At 33.7% G+C, this 6,711-nt stretch overlaps 1 non-coding gene and 1 pseudogene across 1 annotated transcript; both read left to right on the top strand.

Moving 5' to 3' along the window:
- Nucleotides 1-285: 285 nt before the first annotated feature.
- LOC146890730 (beta-defensin 133-like) lies at nt 286-3,930 on the top strand (annotated as a pseudogene).
- Nucleotides 3,931-4,067: 137 nt separating this feature from the next.
- LOC125408004 (U6 spliceosomal RNA) lies at nt 4,068-4,174 on the top strand. Its single transcript, XR_007234334.3, has one exon. It is a non-coding gene; the product is annotated as a U6 spliceosomal RNA (small nuclear RNA).
- The last annotated feature ends 2,537 nt before the right edge of the window (nt 4,175-6,711 follow it).

Raw genomic sequence — 6,711 nt, 5'->3', positions numbered from 1 at the left:
TCTCCCAGACATCTGTGGGATATCCCCAATGACATTGGCCTTTCTTGGAAAAATACTTACTTAGAGACAAAAACATCAGCTGGCAGGAACAATATTTTATGTTCCCAAGATTAAAGAGAAGGAACGTCTAGTTTTTCTGCCCCAGGCACCAATAAACAGAGGATGACCCTGATAAACACGAAAGACTGAATCCATACCACTGCAGGGAGAGAGAGAGAAGACAAGATTGTCCACCTTTCTCCTATTCAAAGACACCAGAACCTCTGCTGAAACTGACTTTTCATCATGAAGCTGCGTTCTCTTCTCTTTGTTTTGTTTTGCTTTCTGGAGCTGGTGTGTACAGGTAAAGCGGAACAACCAGTTGAGGAGACAAACGTTTCAGGAGATGATAATATTATGAGATGTCACTGGGGACAAGGAAGTGATTCAGTAGCCAAGGCAGTATTTAGGTAAAATTCTGAGATTGTATCATGAATATTGAACTTTTTACCTTGCTCCCTGTCGAATAATATAAATGTAAAGTTTTGATTAAATGACTGTGAGCAAATCAATTGACATTAACAAAGTGAGAATAATCTTAGAAGTTACTAATATCTAAATTCAGATTCGATTTCTGTGATACATTGATTATGTATATATTATTTAAATTCATTTGTTTATTTAATTCATTTTTAAAGTATATTAATTATATATATATATATATATATGTAGCATTATTTTCATAAAGATTAATGATATTAAAATATATACTACTTCTCAAGTAGTAAACAAGGATAAATAGTAAGGAATTTAAATTACACTGAAAATTCATGAAAGGAGATAACATCTCACATTATAGAAAGGGCATCTTACTTAAGGTCTATAGCCAGAGAAAGAGAAGTGAAATTCACCATCTTGAATTTCATTTGCTTGGATTGTGTGCTTTCCTTTTTATCCCATTGAACTCATTATTCTGATTTCGGATTATCAGCCCAAAGGAAGCATTTTGATGGAGGACAGAGGAAAGACTATTTTGACATGTTTCAAACTACTTAAGACAGGACAGCTATTTTTTTTTATTCAAAAACACTGCAATTATTTTCAACCAGTTTTAAAAAAATATGGAAGCTATTTTAACAAGCACACAAGAAATCTTTGAACTGTTGGATTTTGACCTTAATGTCCATTCCATAGCAGCACAAAAAAAAAAAATCAAGAATTCTTTCAAGTCTAGTTTGAGAAGATTAGGAATCCCCACATAATTATTTTTCACAAAAGGGCAATGGGGTCTTAAGAGAGATGAAGTGAGGTATATAGTTACTTCTAACTCCTTAAACAGTCTGACACAGAAAGGTCATTTGAGCACAGAAGGTGAAAATCTGCAGAGGTATGATAATAAAATAACACCTCAAAATAACAACAAAGAGCAGCAACAGTAATTATTCATATCATTTGAATATTTTATAATACATATTGAACATATTAAATCATAATTATGAAAATTGTTAATATATTACTTTAATTTCAAGATAAGCTATGAAAGCCTTTTAACTGAATTTTAAATTTTTAAATTACATCATTTTGTCCATTCCTTTTCCTCCATTAAATTCCTCTAATGCCCTGTTCCTTGTTTCCTCTGGAAACCATGGCTGAACAATATCAGAAAGCAGAGAGCGTGCTCGCGTTTACCCAGGCATGGTTGTATAATAAAATATTATCTCCAGTTCTACTAGCATGATTTACATGTGTCTCTTATGTCAGTACTGTGCAAAAAAAAAAGATATGTAAAGTTCTTCATGACATTTTCAGTACTTTCAAAACCCTGAAAGACATAGTGTATGTGTGTGGATAGTCTTTATCTAGAAGTTGAGAAATTTGCAATTCCTTTTTGTGCATGAAAATGAATTTTAATATGGAACAGTATCTGTTATCTAGAGAAAGCTATTTGTTATTTTTGTTACTGGTGGAAGAATGCTAATTTATAATTCCCACTTAAATAATGCTATTCTTTTTCTCATACTGATGCTTGACAGCTGTCATCTTGTTATTTGTAAATTTGAATTAAGTTAAAATACATGTTTCACACCCTCATGTAGGACATTATAATTTGAGAATTCTTTTTTTTTTTAATAGCGAAATAATGTCTTTTCCCCCTGGCATCAAAGGAAATAAATAGCATCTTTCTCAATAATATAAATAAGGAACCATCATTAATTTATGCAGTAGAGCAGTGGCATTATGTGCCTTAAGATATATGACAAAAATTTCTTATAGGACTGGTGGTGTAGCACAGCAGTAAACTGTTTTTCTAACATAAACAAAGCCCTGGATTCTGTGCCAATCACACACACACACACACACGAGAGAGAGAGAGAGAGAGAGAGAGAGAGAGAGAGAGAGAGAGGATATAATATGGGTTTAATTTATTTCCCAAAACCTCTTTTTTCCCAAAGTAACAGAGATATTATTGCTAACCTAAGTTCACTGAAAACAGAAAACATGAATATATTGAATTATCAGTACCATCATCTCCACCTTGCTTGTATGCTATGAATCATCCCAAAGGAAAGGGCATGGAAACTGTTAATATGCCTTCTTGGTTGATGACTGATAATTTTCCATTAATTTTCTTGATTTTACTTTGAAAGTTTACCATACTATGGGGCTATCTTAAAAATAGAAACAAAATCTAAGCAGATGAAATAGTAGCCTTTTTCTCATAAAGTAGATGAGTTTAACAGTTGGTATAAGTTGTGATCCTGCAGATTTGAATACTTTATAAAAGACTCTGAAGATAGAGAAGAAAGAAACACTGATCAGTTTAACTTATTTTGTTTGTCATGATGACCCTAAGTGTAATGTTGCATGACCATGTTTGTACTCCTTGCAACCCATTGTACCAGCCAGTACTTAGATCTTTGTAAATGTTCAAAGAAACCCTCTTACCTCAAAGTCTGCTGGTTATTTTCATTTTCCATGAAAGTAAGTCTAATGATATTCAGATTGTACAGAAAGATAATCACTAATAACTAATTAGTCTTCTTTGTGTCTGAAAGACAAAGACATTTAAATGTTTTGGCTTATTTGAAATTAGAAGGAAAATATCTGAAGATACTGGAGATATGTGTATTGTGTATATGTGTGATTGGATATATATATATATACATATATATATATGGTTTTGGATGTTGGTTCCATGGATGTTAGCATGAGCCCATGAGCCTAAATCATTCATCTAATTGTACATATAGACATATATTTGTGTATCAACATACTTCAATAAAGTTTATTTAACAAAGAAAATAAGTAGAAAGAGTGACAAAGGAATTTTGACATACATCTCAAAGCCACTTTAGATCTTGTAGTGTGTAATTGAGAATTGAGCATTTTAATGTAATACAAGAATGAGTGCTTAGTGGGTTCAACCTATCAGTAATCAGTGGAGAGAAATAAGACAATGAAACAAAATAAAACAAAACAAAACCACAAAGTAAAATATCCTTAGTAAAATAAGAAAATAAATTAAACCCCTACTGCAACAAACAGGTGTTACATTTACCTTCACATCTACAATTGATTTGTCCCAAATTCAGGACTATATGTAAAATGATGCAATGATTCCTTTGATGTCTTATTCTCTTCACAGTAAAAGCTGACATGAAAGATACCTATTTTTGCTTTCTCAAGAGAGGCAAATGCAGACACGTGTGCAATAGTGTGGAAAAGAATGTTGGTTTCTGCACAAAACTAAATGCCAATTGCTGCATGTGAGTTCCTGAAATGAAAGCCATCATTCCTGAAGATCAAAGCACAGTACGTATAAAGATTAGCAATAAACAAAACGGGGTTACCAACCCTTCCTATACAGTCCGTGTTGTTCCTTTTGTTAAACAGGTGTTCTTGGAGAATATTCTCATTCCCAAAGATCTATCAGTAGTGAGAGACTTCTAAGATACAGGGAAGATTCATGGAAACATTTGATCATTTTAGATACCATGTTTTTCCTAAGTGGTAGAAAGATGAATGTCAGAAGAAAGTTTGATTTTCAAGATTCTTCAATCCAAAAATCGTTTAAAAAAAAAAAATGAGTGCTCACTTCGGCAGCACATATACTAAAATTGGAACGATACAGAGAAGATTTGCATGGCCCCTGTGCAAGGATGACACGCAAATTCGTGAAGCGTTCCATATTTTTGCTTTTTGGGATCGTGGTCTGTTTGGACGCTCACCTTCCTGGACCTGGAGGGAGCCGGGAGGAACTTGGATTTCCCACAGGGCAGAAAACCCTGACTGCTCTTGGGAATGGTGAGGGAGGAGGAGAGGGAGTGGGGGGAGTGGGAGGGTGTTGGGAGGAGGGGAGGAAGTGGAAATTCTGTAAATAAATAAATAAGGAAAAAAAATTTCACTTCCAGAAAAAAAAAATGAGAACCTATCTCTGTGTGAGGGAGGCGTTAAAACAGACTGAAGAAAAGGGACTAGGACACATCGTAGCACTTTGTGGAATAAGGACCAGATTCATTTTAAGCAGGGAGACTAAGATTTGGTGTTGCACTTCTTTTGCTACATTTTAGAAAACATGCCTGAAAGCTAGACACAAGTGTATACCATTAGAAACAGGTAAGAAGTGGTATGATGTTCGTTGGTAGTGTTAAGACCAGAAGGACAGAGGATGAAACTTCCAGTGTGTTTAGTGTGAAAATTACTAACTAAAATACTACTTGTTTTATTAGCCACATCACCATGTTCTCATCTGTATTAAGATGAGCGTTAACACTTGGCAATACAGATATGCTTTTGATGCACTCAAAATTGAATACTTTAATATAGCAAAATAACAATAACATAAGCAAGTACATAGAAACGAAATAAAAATGATTAGATCTAATTTTGAAAGCAAACGTCTAAATACATACTAAATTAACCCAACTTGATATGTAATGTTTGTAGAAAATGAGGGGTCCGTAATCTAAGTAAACAGTTAGATTGAACTACAATGTATGCTACCTGCTCCAGTGAACAAAATAAGTCTATCTTTGAATACTTCTTTGCTTTGGAACTTTTCCACAGATCTGAAGAAAGAAGCAACATAAATAATGAGTTGTGCAAAAAAAAAGGACAGGAGGAACTGAAGAACAGACAAGGTGAGTGGGAAGAGTGAACACGACTTTTTGTGTGCTTGCCGTCATCAACTACTTCAAATTGATTTTAAATTTCTTAATACTGGCATTGATGATTTCATAAATGCTGAATGAGCCCACAATACCACCTCTTTTAAATCACAATAACTAGGCAATTAGGAGAGTAAAATATCTTGCTTTTTATGCATTATAAAGTGTGCATTATCCACCAAGTTCTGTTAAAGTCTTACTCAACTAGTTAACCAAATTTATCATAGTCTAACTCTGAATTCAGAAATAATGGTACATCATTGTGAAGTAAGGGTAAAAACAAATTAAACCATGACACAATCCAGCCAGTCTAAGAGAGGTTATCAAAAAAAGGAGAAATTACCCATCTTGCTATAGATATAGAAACATATTCACTTGGTAGTTATTATTCATGTCTGATTAAAAATCACTTACTTAGTCTTTCAGCATCTGTTAAAGAACAGCACCAATGCTGTGGCATATGTGACATGGAGTTGAACCACATGTGATGATATCTTTAATTGAAATTTTGCTATCTGGCTACCTGATTTGTGCCTCCTGTAGAAGTTTCAAATTTCTATAAATTTGACTTATAGATAAGAAGATACTAACACTTATTCAGTCTCAGATTTTTTCAGTGATCATTTAGGATAATCATTTAGGATAAGCATTCAATGCCAGTTACTCCCTTAAAATTTTGAAACAAAAGAAAAGAAAATATCTATCTTTCACTGAAAACCTGAACCAACCACAGATAATATCTATAAACTTAAAGAAAATAGAGTACGATGTATTGACCTTGCCATATGCTCAATATGAAAAATTATTCAATTATTAGATAAATGCACTGACAAGTCAGAAAACAAATATTTTAATTAAATTACTCTCTCAGGCAGGCATGTACCATGTTTATCATGCCTGACCTCACCCTGTACCTTGCTTTCTCTTGCACCTATCATCAGTTCCGTGACCCCCTAGATAGTTTCATGCTACATATATAATTTTATGCACCTATACAAAAGAATGGAAAAAAACAAAACAGGAAAAAATAATTCAATCAATAAATGTAATAATGAAATTAACAGGCAGATCTCAAAAGACGAAATACAAACAGGTAATAAACATAAAGGAGGGGATGTTCGAGATCATCAGGCTTCAGAGAAATGCAAACCAAAACTAAGCTGAGATTTTGTCTTAGCCCAGTCACAATCTCAGTCCTTAGGGAAACAAGAAGTGCTGGTAGGAACAGTAGACCCCTCACTGTGGAATTCAGGATGAAGATTTTCAAAAACCTTAATAATAGGTCCTTCATGTTACCCCACTATACCATTATTGGATGTTTACTGAAAAGATCCAAAGCTGCATATTACAGAACTACTCTACATCAGTATTTGTTGCAATAGTATGCAAAAGAATGTAAGTATAGAAACAATTTGGTGCCTAACAACTTAGAAATAGACAAAGAAAAAAATTAGTATATACACAATGGATCTGGGTTTTCAATTTCTTTGGGGGGGGCTTATGGTATGAAATATGTCTTAAGAAGTAAAGTCTTTGGCAGGGTACATAGCTCGTTTGCTTTGCA

This window comes from Myodes glareolus, chromosome 18 (genome assembly GCF_982192425.1).
Source record: "Myodes glareolus chromosome 18, mMyoGla1.1, whole genome shotgun sequence".
Lineage (NCBI taxonomy): Eukaryota > Metazoa > Chordata > Mammalia > Rodentia > Cricetidae > Myodes > Myodes glareolus.
The sequence above is the reverse complement of the archived record's forward strand: the minus strand, read 5'-3'. Positions and strand labels throughout refer to the sequence as shown.